The sequence below is a fragment of the Balaenoptera ricei genome, chromosome 21, assembly GCF_028023285.1.
Source record: "Balaenoptera ricei isolate mBalRic1 chromosome 21, mBalRic1.hap2, whole genome shotgun sequence".
Taxonomy (NCBI): domain Eukaryota; kingdom Metazoa; phylum Chordata; class Mammalia; order Artiodactyla; family Balaenopteridae; genus Balaenoptera; species Balaenoptera ricei.
Window position 1 is genome coordinate 26,208,123 of NC_082659.1, and position 18,085 is coordinate 26,226,207.

Sequence of the window (18,085 nt, forward strand, 5' to 3'; positions counted from 1 at the left end):
GATCCTTTGTTAATTAGTCCTCAAATAAAATCTGTTTCCTCAGTGGCTGAATATTATATAACCTTATAACATCACAAGAAATGCACAATGGACTATTTTCCTCCACCCAGGAAAAATATATCCATCAAATATATTAATTCTTGAATGGTTATTTAGAACAATAGGCATCCAATTAAAATTTAGCAGGCATGTTTAGTTAGGATTATGTTAGTTAAGTATATTATTAGAATTAAGTATAATGTTAGAATTAAGTCAAGAGCAGCCGTACAAGAGAGAAATGTATTTCTCTCATTTAAAAAGAACTAAATAAAGTAACAGGGACCAGATTTACCTTCCCATCTGAAACAACTAAACAATTAGACATGTATTTGAAACAATAGTTTTCAGACATTGACATCGGGCAACACAGGACAGTAAGCCCTAAGGGAGGGGAAACAAGCAAGATGTCTCAGTTTACTGACTGGATAGAGTTTCCAGGCTGCAGCGCAGGAGGGAAAACCAGGTGGAGCCCAGAAGTCTGGCCAAATTAAGAAGACAGAGTTAGGCTAAACCAGTGAGAATTCATAGAGCCAAGTATCAGAGAGGAGAGAGGTACACGGAGGAAGAGTCCTGAAGATCTGCAGGGGATCCCCCTCAGATCTTCTGCCGAGCTTTGCTCACTGCATGTGTGTGAAGAAACTATAAGGAGGGGGAAGAAAGAACCACCTGAAAAGAGAAGAGGGAACAACCTCTGGAACTTACACAGGGCCAGGAATAGTTTGTGTTCCTTCCAGAAAAAAAGGAAAGGTTGCAAATTCATGGGGCACTGAGTAAAGTACTCAGAAGGGCATTATCTCGGCTAGACTATAGGCTGCTCTGGTCCCACTTCACAAATATTAAAAGCAAGCCTCGTGACTTCCCTGGCGGTCCAGCGGTTAAGACTCCGCGCTTCCACTGCAGGGGGCAAGGGTTCGATCCCTGGTGGGGGAACTAAGATGCTGCGTGCCGTGTAGCATGGCCAAAAAAAATAGTAATAATAATATAAATAAATAAATAAATAAATAAATAAATAAATAAATAAATGTCTCAAAAGGATCAAACTATTTCCAAGTAACTTATCTACACTTACGGGAAAAAAGCTCAAAAATATTTATAAGAATACAAAAAGTATCCAGCACAATGTAAAATTCACAATGTCTGGTATCAAATAAAAAATTACAAGGCATACAAAAAGCAGAACAATATAACCCGTAATAAGGAGAAACAGCAATAGACACAGATTTATAATTACATAGGTGATAAATTAGCAGATGAGAACATTAAAATGGATATTATAACTATATTCTATGTGTCAAGAAAGTAGTGTAATGCTTGAACATATTAAGTAGAGACATGGAAAATATAAAAATGACCTAAATAAAACTTCTAGAGGTGAAACATACAATATCTAGAATAAAAAAAAATACTCTGCATGGAATTAACAGTAGATTTTACACTGAAAAAGTAAAGATTAATGGGCAAAAAGACGTGCAATAAAAACCATTAAAAATGATAGAAAAAAAGACTGAGAAAATAGACAGCTCTTCAATGACCTGTGTTACAATTTCAAGCAGCCTAATATATATGTTATTCTGACTGAGTCTTCTCTGAATTAATTAAATTTTCCACTGCTGGGAAGAATGTGAATGCTAGACATAAATTAAATTATAGAAAAATAAATAATATGATATCCCTGGGGAGAAAAATTGTGGGCAGTCATCAGGGCTGATATGCTATTCCTTAGTGACAGGAATTCAGCCTCTTTTTATCATGTATCTCGGCCATGAATGACTTCTGGTCCCCAAGGTCACCTCAAGGTCCAAGATGGCTGCTGGAACTCTAACAATTACTTCCACATTCCAGAAATCGGAAAAGAGGATACCTCCTGGAACTTGCACAAACTTCTGTTTATTATAACCAACTGGTAAGAACCAAGCCAAACATCAGAATGTAGCTACAAGGGATGCTGGGAAATGCAACGTTTATTTTGGTTGGTCCCATACATAGTAAAAATCAAGGGTTCTGTTACTGTGGTTCAAGTGGACAATGGACTTTGGAGGCACAATAAACACTTTCTCCCATACACTGAAATAGAAAGAAAAATATCAAGCAAAAACTAGCAGGATGGAGATGGAGACGAATGGATAAGAAATATGAGAGGGAGGGTTTAGTAGAGAAATATATGGGAATAACATATACAGCTTATACAGCATAACAACTCAGGGATTAGATTCTTCACAAAAGCAAGCAATATTATTTTTACTGTAAATATCAGGAATACTTTATTAGTGTCTAAACTGATTCTAAAAACGACTGCTACGTGCTAAGGAAAAGTGAAACTATAAATAATTCCTTCCCATATAGAATTTTTAATTTGGTTTTCTTGTAATAGTCAAGGTAATGCTATTCTCTCCCAGTTATTTAGTCAATCATTCATGTCAGCATGGACTCATGGATATTTATTTTATACTTTGGATTATAATCCAATATTTTGTACTTTGGATTATAATCCAATTTATCTTGTTCAAATTGTTCCAGCTTTGGCCACTGGGAGCTCTTTCAATTAGTTCCCATGTCCTTTAGACATATTCCCATCATTGTGGCTTGTTTCTTCTTAAACACTTTATTAATTTTCCACACTACAGTCAACTACGTTTTAATACCAGATATAGGTTTTTGCACTTAACGCCTGTTAAATTCTGTCCTCTTGGCAATAGCCTACACTTCTCATATGCTGAAATAATTTGGCTTTTTCTTCTTTCAATTTTCATTTTAATTATCTCTCCACATATTGGTTCATCAGCAAATTTGATGTCTTTTCTGTGTTCATTTAAACACTCAAGGCAAGACAAAGGACAGAACCCTGTGGCCTCCTACTAAAGACTACTCTCTCTCTCTCTCTCTCTCTATATATACACACACACACACACACACACACACACACACATATATATATATATATTCTATTTTTTCCCTCCAGCCTTCCCCTGAAGCCTTAATTAGAACTCTTTTGGTGCCTCATTCATTCAGATAAAAATGGACTTTATAATATTATCTTCCGGCTCAATTTCATCCTCTTATTTACAAGAACAAATAAAAGAACAGGAAGTCTAAGGGGAGAGTTTCATGTGAAGAATAATAATTATGAGATGGTTCACAGGTCAGAAGGAAAAGGAGAGATTCAATAGGAGGAGAGACTCTGGAATTTTATCTTTCCTAGAAAGGAAATAGTTATCAAGTTTGGAGGACAAAAAGCAAGGAATGAAAGATAAATTGGAGTCACCTCCACTTCTTCACAGAGACGGTGTGACATCGAACCAGAAGAGAAATGGTACAAAAATGTTTCAAGGTCACATTCGTTTCTATGATGGTAAGGAGTAGAGAAGAAAGGGGTCATGCTAGGAATCAGCAGATAACAAGAAAAGCAACCACAGTAGAGATAAGCATGTATGTGTAGTTTAAAAATAAATGAATATTGCAAGGCTTTAGCATCAAAAAACCTCCAGTTACTTCAATTTCAGCTTCCACTACTATGTTGCCTGCTTTCTGATGCTTCTGAACTAGTTACTGCCTGAAGAGAAAACAGCACTTCTTAAAAGGAAAGCTGTACTCCTGGATTATAGAATCCAGTGAGAACACTATCAAGAGAAAAAAAAGGGCAGAGGAGAGGAAGATGAGGGGAAGAGAGAAGTAGGTGGGGGAGATTAAGAGGTACAAAATCTCCACTTACAAAATAAATGAGTCACAGGGATGAAATGTGCATTGCAGGGAATATAGTCAATAATTATGTAATATCTTTGTATGGTGACAAATGGTAACTGGTCTTATGGTGGTGATCATTTTGAAATGTATAGAAATACCGAATCACTGTGCTGTGTATCAGGAACTAACAAACACAGTGTTGAAGGTCAATCATACTTCAAAAACAAACAAACTCATAGAAAAAGAGATCTGATTTGTGGTTACCAGAGCCTGGGGGTGGGGAGAGGGGGAACTGGACAAAGGCAATCAAATGGTACAAACTTCCAGTTATAAGATAAATGAGTACTAGGGATGTAATGCACAATGTGATAAATATAATTAACACTGCTGTGTGTTTTATATGAAAGTTAAGTAAATCCAGAGTTCTCACCACAAGGAAAAAATACATTTTTTTATTTCTTTAATTTGTACCTTTACGACATGATGGATGTTCACTAAACTTATTGTGGTCATAATCTCATGGTGTACGTAAGTCAAATCACTATGCTGTACACCTTAAACTTATCCAGTGCTGTGTGTCAATTATATTTCAATAAAACTAGAAAAAACTGGGATTGCAAGGACTTCTGAGGTCTTAGAAATGCTTCTCAAAGTGAAGCCAGCAAATCCAATGTAGGACCTGAGACATTCCCCAGAATAAATGTTGAAGTTTAATCACTGTTCAAGTGTGTTCGTTCAGTGTGCTTAGAGGGTGATAGCTACTATCCACAGAACGCCTCCTACTACACGCAATCTCTTACGTTGTCCCTAATTCTCATAACAGCCCTCCAGGAGAGGTGTATTCTTTCCACTGACAGGTTTGGAACTGAGTGTCAGAATGTTTAAGGAGCTTGTGCATGACGGTAAGTGACAGCAGCAACAACAATACCCAGGTCAATCTGGAAGCAGAGCCCTGTCTGAATCCCCTACATTGCACAGTTTTAATCCCAACCCAGCAACTCTCCAGGGACCTCAAAGATACTGAACAACTGTTAACACAGGCTAGGAAACTTTGTGTCAGAAATTGAGGTGTTTACCCCTCTGAATGCCATGGGATATAAAAATGAGATTCTGAGCCTTATATCTCAGTGTCCAAATTCAGATACAGTAGGTTTTGACAACGTGGCTTTTTGCTCTTACTGCTATGTGTGAGCTTGACTTCATCATATGTGTTTATACAGCTCAGAACTTTTGGAGTCATAGCTGGATAAATATGTATTGAGAATCATAATCTTTTATCTGACCTCTCAAAAAAAAGTTTAGGTCAAAAGAAGTGACTTAAGAGAAGATTGATGCAAAGTCATAGAAGCTGAGACTTAAAATTAACTTTTTTGCCAACGGCAAGGAACATTTATTTAATTTTGCAGCAGGCCAGAAAACCCCAAGTTCATTCTCAGGGCGGCAATTTTTTTTCCATTTTGCCCATGGGTCCTCCGCAAGCTATACTTGTATCTTCAAAGGTCTAGGTGATATTTCAATCTTTCATCGATCCCAAGCTAATTTATCGTTATTAAAAAAATTAAGAGCCAGCATATAACATCAGATCTCACTCCTTCTAAATTTGCTCAAGGGGGATTTTGTGTGTTTCTCTTCCTTGCACCTGCTAGAGAATATTTACCTGGCCGGTAAGACTTTGAAATCCTGGCTGATTAACATTCTGGAAGAAACTTGACAAAACTGCTGTTCCTGAAAATTTTCACTAGCACACATTCTTCTTAGAAGATAGCATTCTTCAGTCTGCAGTCTGAGTTTTCTCCAGTCTCAGCAGTCTCCTGGCTTGGGGCCACTGTAAACTGGGAGGTCTTTTGTTTTCTCAACCTCAGTTAAAGTGGATGGGTTTAATTGTTATTGCTTCACTGAGAGCACAGCTTTATTACCATTTGATGCAAGCTGTGTTTCTTGCCACTCAGGGTTCCAAGGCAGTGATCTCAGGAAATTTCTTTGACTCTGTGCTGGACTGTTCGCTTCATGCTTTTGAATTCTAAGTGATGACATCTCAACTCACCTTGCAAAACAAGAGTAGGAAGGTATGCAAAGGAGACACTAGGGGACCTTGGAAATCCCTTGGTTCAAACTAGATTCTCAAAGTATGAGAACAGGTCTCCAGAGCCATTTCAGTTACATGTATGTCCCAGAATCTGAACTCCACTTAGAAATATAGAGAGAGAGAAGAGATGCAATCATTGAAGCATCAGACGGAGTCATGCCTGATCTGTAAAGCTGACCACTTGGAAATTCCTTTCCTAGTCCCTCGGCAGATGAAATCTCTTCTCCCTCACAGGCGGTTCCCTTATGACTCACCCACCCCCATCTTCAGAGGACCAACTGGAGGCAAGGATGGCACCACTGTGATCACCAGCATCCTTTCTGGATCAGTGAGCCCAGTGTTGTTTGGTGCCTGGCCCTTGTCGTCATCATATTGCAACGTGGCAGCTCAGCTGCTGGTGTCTCCCTGCTATTGCCCTGGCAATCAGATTCGGCGATATGCTGTTCAAACTCAAAGAATTCAAAACCAACTTCCAGAATCTGGCAATATCAATCCTGGTTTATTTTCTTCCGTGATTCATGATAGTCCCCCTTTTAAAATTTGCTCCATTGTCCACGGCCCTAGGAGACTGGTATCTTCTCTTTGTTAAGGTCTTTATCAGAACTATCTTCTGCTCATCATTGCTCAAAATTGCACTCTGTGATATCTAACTATTGGGAAGAAAGCTAGGATTTGTTCAGCCATTTGGAAAAGAATTGGGATTCCTGTCCCATGGTGAGGGGCATGGCTGGATGGGGACCAGTGTGGGGCTTCTGATGGGAGGGGCCCAGGGCAGGGTTCCTCTTGCCCAGATGGCAGGAAGGAAGATTGTGTCTTATCCGGAGGTTAGAGAAAACACTAGCCCTCTGCTGTATCCTCATTAACTATGATATATTTAACTGAGATTTATATAAAACTACTTTGGTATCTCTTCCGCAATCCCTGGATCTGTTTGTGTGCCGAGCTGAGTAATTACCATGAACATAAATATTTCTGTCTGCTTTGGTGAGCTCTTACAAGTAGAAAGGAAGGCTTGAGTTCTATTAACCTGTAAGTCTGCAGTTGCACTGGGTAAGAAATATGTTTGAATAGATGCCATGGGGAAGTCTGACCCCCAGTGGCTGTTATCAGCTGCTGCATATCTTCAGAAAGTCAACGTGACAAGAGTTCAAAGCCAACAACAGAATAGTATCTTGAAGCTGTACAGCAATATATGTTGTTGCTTGGTCTTTTGGAACATGTTTCATTAGGAAAAATTGACATGTAACCATTAGAAGAAAGTGTCAATAGACACAGTGAATCAGGTTTTTTAGCTTCCAGAAACACAAAAATAGATTGTTCATACAAAAGAATCAGTTTATGTTTGGGAATCATTTCTATTTTTAAAGCCACCGTGTACCCACAGGTTGTCACTCTGGCTTTCTTATCTCCACAAAATAAAGTTGGTCAGCTTTTTCAGACAGCGTTTCAAGGGTGGCCCCGTTTTCATGGTATCCTCCATTTTTTCAACTTTTTATTTTAAAAAGGATTAGAGGTTCACAGAAAGTTGCCAACATATTAGAGAGGTCCCATGTACTTTCCACTCAATTTCTCCCTATGGTAACATCTTCCATGAACAAAACTAGGAAATTGATGCTGTTACAATTCACCTACCTTATTCAAATCTCACCAGTTTTACCTGTGTGTGTGTGTGTGTGTGTGTGTGTGTGTGTGTGTGTGTAGTTCTATGCAATTTTACCACAGTCAAGACAGAGAACTGTCCCATCACTACAAAAGATCTCCCTCGTGTTACCCTTTTAAAATCACATTCACTCTCCTCCACCACAACCCATCCCTAACCCCTGGCAATCACTGATGTGTTCTCAAGCTCTATAATTCTGTCATTTTGAGAATATTATATAAATGGAATCATACATTATGTGACCTTTTGAGATTGTGATTTTTTTCACTTAGCACAATTCCCTTGAGATCTAGCCGAGCTGTGGTGTATGTTAATCGTTTGTTCCTTTTTATTGCTGAGTAGTATTCCAAGGTATGGATGTGCCATAGTTTGTTTAAACCACTCACCCACTGAAGGACGTCTGGACTGTACCCGGTTTTTGCCTATTACCAATAAAGCTGCTATGAACATTCGTATGTAGGTCTTTGCGTAGATGTAAGTTTTCATTTCTCTGAGATAAATACCCAGGAGTGTGATTGCTGAATCATAGGGTTCGTGCATGTTTAATTTTTTAAGAAACTGCTAAACTACTTTCCCGAGTGGCTTTACAATTTTACACTCCCACCAGGAATATACAGGATCTATTTCCTTTACATCCTTGCCAGCATTTGGTATTGTCACTATGCTTCATTTCATTTTAGCTGCTCTAATAGATGTGTAGTTATCCCCATTTTAAAACAAAAGAAGGTATCATTTGGTTCTTGCCATCAAAACAGCTGCCCCAAGAGAAAAGCCCAGGTAAATCTACGCACAATACACATTCAGTTGTCTGGATCATGTCCTTATTTCCCTGTGATTCAACAACTTCGCTAAATCCTATGATGATAAAAGTTCAAGGATGAGATGGACTTTCAAAACACAACAACTTTTGAGTAGACTGGCTGGGTTCCTTTTTAAAACCATTTTTCTCTGGCAAAGTCAGAGAACGTGACAATTACTCAATTAATTGTGTTGAGTTAGGAGGTGACTACACTGAAAAATGTTTCTGGCAGTGATCTAGAAATTAAACATGCTATCCTCTTACTTTTGTGTTTGCTTCTTGGGTGTATTAATGTTTCATGAGTCCAACCTATCTTTTTTTTCAGTATGTTTGACCACTAAGTATAGAAGGGAGAGTTCTGTCGGCTTTCCCCATGGGGACTTAGTTATGCAGACTTCCTATTGGTGTGTATTACCTCATTACCTCATTATTACCTCACTTCCTGGGTCCGGGGCTCAGTGAAGTTTATAAGCCTGAATCCCAACCTCTGTCTTCCCCCAGAATGGAGCTCAGTGGGTCAGCTCCCCTGGTTGTCTAGTGTTGCAGGTGAGAAGCATTATTGCTCTGGGATCTGTTTTTCTGAGAATATGATTTCACATTCTGAGAATATGATCAGCTTTGCATTCTGTGCTCAAAAATTCCCTTCAAATACATGGGGTCCAATGGAAATCCTTTGAGCCACATTTTAACTTTTATGTATTTCAATTATGAGGAAGAGTGATCTGGGTAACATGAATGTAACCCAATCCAGCCAGTTGGAATAGAGCAGCACCATAAATTTACTAAGACACAGAGAAACAGCCTGCTGGGAAGAAAAAAAGGAATACAGACCTCAATCAATTTAAACTATCACCATTAGAAAGGTATTCAAATCAAAGAGAACCCTAAAGCATAAATGCCTACATTTATAGACTCTCATTTGCAAGAAGGAAGAAAAAAGGCATAGAGTGGAAAAAACAGTTGAAAACAAAACTCCTCCATAATCTCCCTAATTTGTCACATGTTTACTTTCTGGCTATTGAAAAGGCACTATCTTTTGAGGAGGAACATACAGAAATATGCTTTTTTCCAGAAACTGTTTTGGTGGAAATGTGTTGATGGACACCAATCCTAGGAGATGTTTCCTTCTGCCCTGCCAGCCTGATGGGGATGGTAAACAGGATTTTTTTTTTTTTTTAAATCCTTTGAATCTAAAAACCTTGCAGTTTATTGATGCCTCTTAGTAGATATTGATGACTAACCATGGAAATATTTTGCCTCCTGGTCAGTCTGAACACTTGTCTTCCTTTTTTTGGCACGGGGCGGGAAGTTTTCCCCAGGACTATCACGAGTCTCAAATCTCAGGTCCACAGTTGTCTGTGGCATGTGTTTTTTGCCCAACTTTTATCAAAGAACAAAGTTCAAAGGACATCGGAATCTACAATTCAAACAGTCTCAGAGGAAGACAAAACAGGGCCAGTTTTAATGAGAGAGAACAATGGGAAAAAAATTCCGATGAATAGTGCTCTGTCTTTTTTCTAAGACTCCTTGTGAAATAATGTGAGCATTCTCAGAATGCGTTTTTCTTTCTCTTCTCTCGAGTTATGATCGAGACTTCATTTTGTGTTGCTGTAGGATGTGAAGGTCTCTGCTGTTTTCCCCCATCTTATTGTTACTTCATCTGTTAAGAAAGGTTCACAGTTTTTTTTCCTAGGCTCTTACAGAAATCTAGAGTAAATGAGTTTTGTCTTGAGGTCTGTTGATGCCTTGTTTATCATTCGTCTCATTCTGGGGCTTCTATTATTTAAAATCTTATATTATATGCAGACGACTTAAGATCATTCCAATAACTTAATGATAATATAGCCAGGATCCCTAAATTCAATTAACCACATCCTTTTTTTAGAGAAAAGCATTATTCATATCTCTACTTCCAGAAGAGGGATTATCTTAAAATCATACTACTACTACTAATACCCACTAAAATTGAAGATCCCAATTACTTTCTTAGGTGCTAAAAGTTCTTAATTACAAGAAACCTCAGAGTGATACATGAGGAGTAAGAAAAACCATAAAAAAAATTTTTTTAATTGAGAATTTTCCCCCACTACCTATGCCTTCTACTCCTCCATACTTTAAGCACTGCTGTAATTACCAATTCTCTATAAACTCTATTTTCTATTTCTTTTATATTTTTGGTCTAAAATGTTTTAAAAATTATTTTCAGGGGCACGCTACTGAAGGAGTGGATTTAGATCATCAGAAAGTTGAAAGGGAATGCTACTTTCTTCATTGCTGCCGGATCAATCAATTGCCCTCTTCCTCTTTCTGCATGTGTTCACCACTCCTTGGCTACTCTATTTTCTATCAGTCTTTTTAATCACCTCATGTTCTCATTTTCTCATTTCAGCCTAGACTCTGTAGGCCAGCCCTTCAACCTTTTTCCATTATCCTTCCTCTGAACCTGCCCAGCAAAACTCCAACTCTAGTCAATTCAACCATCTGCCTTCGCTACTTCTACCCAGTTGGTGCAAAATCCCAAAAACAAAGGGATCAGAGAAGAACTTTCTGAACTCTGGCTGTACATTAGAATCACCTAGGAAGTTTTTGAAAAATACTCTGCCCAAAACAATTAAATCAGCATCTCTTGGGTTGGAAACTGGGAATAAGTATTTTTTAAGGTTCTCCAGGTAATTTATCAGAAGACAGTTGAGAATCTGAAATTACACATCTAGGCAGTTGCCAGTCTTGGCTGGACATTCTTTTTTTTTTTTTTTTTTTTAAATACATTTTTTAAAATAAATTTATTTATTTTATTTATTTATTTATTTTGGCTGCTTTGGTCTTCGTTGCTGCACTCGGGCTTTTCTCTGGTTGCAGCGAGTGGGGTCTACTCTTCGTTGCAGTGCGTGGGCTTCTCATTGCGGTGGCTTCTCTTGTTGTGGAGCACGGGCTCTAGGTGCATGGGCTTCAGTAGTTGTGGCACGTGGGCTCAGTAGTTGTGGCACACAGGCTTAGTTGCTCCATGGCATGTGGGATCCTCCCGGACCAGGGCTCGAACCCATGTCCCCTGCACTGGCAGGCGGATTCTCAACCACTGCGCCACCAGGGAAGACCCTTGGCTGGATCTTCATCTTCATTTTCCTTCTCCTCTGCCCTAGTCCCTTTTATCTTTTGATCTAAACTTTCTCCCTTCACTTCCTTAAAATAACTGATATTAGAAATAGATGCCTTTGGTTTTTTACGGAACTAAAACAAATCATCTTAAAATTTGTATGGAGACACAAAAGACCCCGAATAGCCAGAGCAGTCTTGAGGGAAAACAATGGAGCTGGAGGAATCAGACTTCCTGACATCAAACTACACTACAAAGCTACAGTAATCAAGACAATACGGTACTGGCACAAAAACAGAAACACAGATCAATGGAACAAGATAGAAAGCCCAGAGATAAACCCACGCACCTATGGTCAACTAATCTATGACAAAGGAGGCAAAGATACACAATGGAGAAAAGACAGTCTCTTCAATAAGCGGTGCTGGGAAAACCAGACAGCTACATGTAAAAGAATGAAATTAGAACACTCCCTAACACCATACACAAAAATAAACTCAAAATGGATTCAAGACCTAAATGTAAGACTGGACACTATAAAAACTCTTAGAGGAAAACATAGGAAGAACACTCTTTGACATAAATCACAGCAAGATCTTTTTTGATCCACCTCCTAGAGTAATGGAAATAAAAACAAAAATAAACAAATGGAACCTAATGAAACTTCAAAGCTTTTGCACAGCAAAGGAAACCATAAACAAGACAAAAAGACAACCCTCAGAATGGGAGAAAATATTTGCAAATGAATCAACGGACAAAGGATTAATCTCCAAAATATATAAACAGCTCATGTAGCTCAATATTAAAGAAACAAACAACCCAATCCAAAAATGGGCAGAAGACCTAAATAGACATTTCTCCAAAGAAGACATACAGATGGCCAAGAAGCACATGAAAAGATGCTCAACATCACTAATTATTAGAGAAATGCAAATCAAAACTACAATGAGGTATCACCTCACACCAGTTAGAATGGGCATCATCAGAAAATCTACAAACAACAAATGCTGGAGAGGGTGTGGAGAAAAGGGAACTCTCTTGCACTGTTGGTGGGAATGTAAATTGATACAGCCACTATGGAGAACAGTATGGAGGTTCTTTAAAAAACTAAAAATAGAATTACCATATGATCCAGCAATCCCACTACTGGGCATATACCCAGAGAAAACCATAATTCAAAAAGACACATGCACCCCAATGTTCACTGCAGCACTATTTACAATAGCCAGGTCATGGAAGCAACCTAAATGCCCATCGACAGACGAATGGGTGGTACATATATACAATGGAATATTACTCAGCCATAAAAAGGAACGAAATTGAGTCATTTGTTGAGACGTGGATGGATCTAGAGACTGTCATACAGAGTGAAGTAAGTCAGAAAGAGAAAAACAAATATCGTGTATTAACGCATGTATGTGGAACCTAGAAAAATGGTACAGATGAACCAGTTTGCAGGGCAGAAGTTGAGACACAAATGTAGAGAACAAATGTATGGACACCAAGGGGGAAAACCACGGTGGGGTGGGGATGGTGGTGTGCTGAATTGGGCGATTGGGATTGACATGTATACACTGATGTGTATAAAATCAGTGACTAATAAAAACCTGCAGTATAAAAAAACAAACAAAAAAACCAACTAATACTAAACTTTCTTTGGGTTATTTGTATGGAAATATGTTAATATAAATGTTTCAGACATTACATGAAATTTCTAAAAATCTTATATGTTCTGGTATAATATTATAAGACATAATTCTAGTTATTACTTTAAAATGTATATCTCAGAAATAACTCAATTTCCTTGTCAATTGCATTATTATGAACTTTCATCAAATCGTTAACCGTGGTCATTTTTAAGTCTTTTGTTATTTACAGACAGTTCTGGGTGTACTCTGATGCTTTTGCAAAAATGTTCCTATAAAAGGGTTTCATCTTCAAGGAATTCATGGAAAAGACTCTGACAAGTACAGGTTTCTGGTAACTGACTATACTGCTGAACTGAATGAATAAGCATTTTCAGAACTCTAATGGAAAACTGATGAATTCATAAAAGTACTAACAAAAGATCAAGATAAAAAAAATTAATTTCATGGGACTGAGTGAACTGATGAGGATGATTATAATTTTCGTGACTTTCTGTTTGAATAAAAAAAAAAAAAATCCCACAAGGACTCAGAGGCAAAGAATATACAAATCAATTTTCACTGCAAAGTAAAGGAGCTGTTACAGTAGAGGATTACTGGACTGAATGTCAATATTATGACATAGTATGAGTGTGTTTTGTGTTTGGTAATTGCAATCATTGTTGCTTTTGTTGTGGTCATCCATTTACAATCCTTGGTGTCAGTTTATTTATCTCTTGTAAGAATAAAATACAGTGTGTGTGTGTGTGTGTGTGTGTGTGTGAAAAAATAAATAAATAAATAAATAAATAAATAAATAAATAAATAAATAAAAAGATAAAGGAAGGGCCACACTCCTTCCAGAGCTCTACAAGAAAATCCTTCTTTGCCTCTTCCAACTTTTGGTAGCTCTTGGAGTTCCCTGGCACGTTGTAGCATAAAAACAATCTCTGCCTCCACCTTCACAATACCTTCTTTTTAATGTGTCTCTTTGTCTTCTTTTATGTCTTTTAAAGGATACTTGTTATTGGAGTTAGGGCCTGATTTAAATCCAGGATCATGTCATCTTGAGATCTTTTACTTAATTACATTGGCAAAGACCCTATTTCCAAACAAGTTCACATTCACAGGTACTGGGGGTTAGGACTTGGACCTATCTTTTTGGGGCCACTATTCAACACACTACAGATGAACATATAAAATCCTTTGCTATCTTTTTACTTTCTTTTGAATTTCTTAACTCCATTGTTTCCTGACATAAAGGGGGACTGTTTAAAAGCTTGATGACAATTTCATTGTCTTTTCTTTGTGAGTTGATCTTTTTGCATAGATGCCTAAATGATTCGTTTTCCTTTAAAATAGAAATATTTTAGTAAAATATATCTCAGTGTTGAATGTTTTGTATCAGTTTCCCCATATATGTAGAATGCCCTTTCAATATGTAGTTTCAAAACTTTAATTAAAGCAGTTTTTCTTGAATTAAAAATTGTATTAATTAAAAAAAAAAAAAAAAAGAAATAGATGCCTTTGGGAGGAAATTCCAGCTATTCCCTGCTCCCAATCCAGACCCCACCAGCCTACTTGCCTACATCTGTTTTCATCCCTAATCCTTACCTTTCAAACCAAAGCAACAGGGAATATTTTTTTTAATTGAAGTATAGTTGATTAACAATGTTGTGCTTATCTCTGCTGTACAGCAAAGTGATTCAGTTGTACACCTAAATACATTCTTTTTTTAATATTCTTTCCTATTATGGTTTATCACAGGATATTGAATATAGTTCCCTGTGCTATACATTAGGACCTTGTTGTTTATCCATTCTAAATGTAATAGTTTGCATCTACCAACCCCAAACTCCCAGTCCATCCCTTTCCCTCCCCCTCTCCCCCTTGGCAACCACAAGTCTGATCTCTATGTCTGTGAGTCTGTTTCTGCTTTGTAGATAGGCTCATTTGTGCCATATTTTAGATTCCACATATAAGTGATATCATATGGTATTTGTCTTTCTCTTTCTGACTTACTTCAGTTAGTATGATAATCTCTAGTTGTATCCATGTTGCTGCAAATGGCATTATTTCATTCTTTTTTATGGCTGAGTAGTATTCCACTATACATATGTACCACATCTTCTTTGTCCATTCATCTGTCGATGGACATTTAGGTTGTTTCCATGTTTTTTCTATTGTGAATAGTGCTGCTATGACCATAGGGGTGCACGTATCTTTTTGAAATATAGTTTTGTCTGGGTATATGCACAATAGTGGGATTGCTGGATCATATGGTAGTTCTATTTTTAGTTTTCTGAGGACCCTCCATACTGTCTTCCATAGCGGCTGCACCAACTTACATTCCCACCAACAATGTAGAAGGGTTCAACAGGAAGATCTTTTTCAGTCTCAAATAATCTCACGGCCTGTGCTCTGGCTCCCATCCCCACCTACCTCTCAGCATCCTTACTCCATCTATTTCTTCCATATTATTCTAAATGTTCCATCTCTCCTTATCTTTGAGTTTTTTTCCCATCAACATCTAAACATACTCAAATTATCACCACCTTTAAAATACTGCCTCATCCATGCATTGTCCTCTTCCTGTCCTCTTTTCCTTTTCAGCTGAGCTTACTGAATGACAATTTCTAAGTTTTCTTCATTTTATCATGCTCTATTCACTTCTCAAGCTATTGCAAACTTGGTTTCCAGCCTTAAATATGATTACATATTCTCTCTGAGGCAATAATTAACTCTTCATTGTTAAATCCTAAAGACATTTTCTATCCTTATCTTTCTTGACCTCTCAGCATTGTTTCAGCTCATTACTTAATTTTTTGATGCTTTCTTTGCCCTTGGCTTCTGAACATTCCCTTAATGGAGTCCTGTTTTGGCCTTTGGTTTCTCCTTTTCTCTCTCAACACATTTTCCTTTTGTAGGTTAATTAACCACCCTGGCTGCAGTTACTCTTTACATGCTGATGACTCCCAAGTCACCTATGCATCCCACAACTCTCTCCTCAACTCTGGAAAAGCTCTATTTGGAGACCTCAAAAGGACTTCCAATTCTTAGCGAAAGTAGATTCTCTCCTCTTTACCAAAGTCTACTCTTTCACTGTTACCAACCTTAGTGAACAGATGGCCACTATCCAGCTGCAAAAGCCAGAAACAGAGTCTTACAATTCCACTTCCTAGAATCTAATCTTAGTGCTTTATGTCCCTTTGCCATCGTGTAGGCTCTTCTCACTCTTAGATTTCAGAAAGACTATCATGGTGGGCTTCCTACTTCTGGGCTGGCTCCTATCTAATTGTTTTTCCATACTCCTCATTTCCTGTTCCTCTTCTTCTGGACTTGAAGATGTTCATTTGGGTTTTACTGGGAAGAAAAAAAACGGGGATGAAAAACTAAAGGACACATAAAGAGAGAGTTTGAAGTGATGATCCACAGGCCTTACCTAAATTGCAAAAGAAACGGAAACAAAAGGTCATAGACAGATTAGAAGAACAGGAAGGTCAGTGTACTAGAGATTCTGAAGTTGAAGAACTAGTGAAAGAGTGAATGAGCTGGTCAGGAGAGGAATTAAATGAAGTGCTTTCTTTTCACTTTTTAGATAGACTTAATTCCTACTTTCACTAAAGCATCCCTAGGTAGAGTCTAAAACATTTCAACACAAACCTGCAAAGGAAGTAGATAATGAAGTCTGTGAAGAATGGTCTTGGTAGTAATTGGGTAAATGCTTATGGTATGAGAACCAGGACCAATGGGAGGAAACTGGATCCTTTCTTACTACTCTATGTCAAGCACAGATTAAACACAAAAAGAACACCACATTGTTTTCCAAAATATAGTCCTCATGTGAATATATTTATAGAGAGACAATCCTTAAACTTCTGGAGAGCATTTGCCTTTCAAAAAATCTTAGGTAGATTTAAAAAAAAGTGATTGGAGTCTTTAATCTTCGTAACTGTGAGTGAAGTGGTAAAAACTCATGACCACTTGAGAAAAAGTTGAAAATCCAAGCATATCTGCAAAACTTCTCCAATTTGAGGTTGGCCTGCCTTTCCAGCTTCAACTCTCACCCCAGCTCCCTTTACTGCTGACAGCCCAGTGAGACTGAATTACTTTTAATTCCCCAAACACTATATTGTTTTCTCATTCATTTCGGTGCCTTTGACTTTGCTTTAACTTCCTTCCACCTCAACCCTCTGTTGAGCTTGCTGTGCCAGGAAAATGTAAGGAACATAGGAAATTCTGATTGAACGCTTTGGGAATAAAAGACAAGGATTTGGGTAGAAAATCTGCATGTAGAAAGGCACCACTTGTAATCAGTGTCGTGATTTTTTTTGTTTTATCAGAGAACAGATTGAGTTTTAATTAAAATGAAATAGTGAGACTACCCAGAGGCATTTCCATAGCCTTGGATTTACAGGTGTTAATCTGTTTCTGGGAGAGTCCAGAGCTATGGCTGTGTGGACCCTGGGGTGAGTGGGATGCTGTGCTTCTGGGGTGGTTAGGGCCGGCCTGCCAGGCCACACGGTGCTGGTGTGGGGCTGCAGTTCTCCCTTCATACTACCCTTGGTTCACCCTCCTTGATTCCCAGCTCTGTTCAGGAGCCCAGGTTCCATCACAGGTTAATGCCCATCAGTCCCACCATCTAAATAGAGATTTGACTGCGTCTTATATTCTGACCTTGCTATTGAATTTCCCACCTTCTCTGAAAATTGCAGATACACATGGAAAATCCCAGATGTACTGTCCTAGGTAAAGAGATGTGGAATCGCCAGGTCATTGGTTTTATAGATAAGTCTGAACAGTTTTTTTAAAGTTGTACCAATTTACATTGCTACCTGCAGCTTCTGAGTTTCAACTACATCTTCAACACCTGTTATACCTGCCTGAAAAATAACCTTTGGTATTTCCATGAGTGCTCATCTGCTGGTAATGAATTACCTTGTTTTTGTTTAACTAAAAAATGTTTTTATTTTCCTTTAAAAATTTTTTATGAAGGTAAACTTATATACAGATTTTAAAATACATAGGTCTTTAGTGAACAGTTTGATAAGTTTTCACAAGCATGTACACCCATGTAACCAACAACCCAATTAAGATCTAC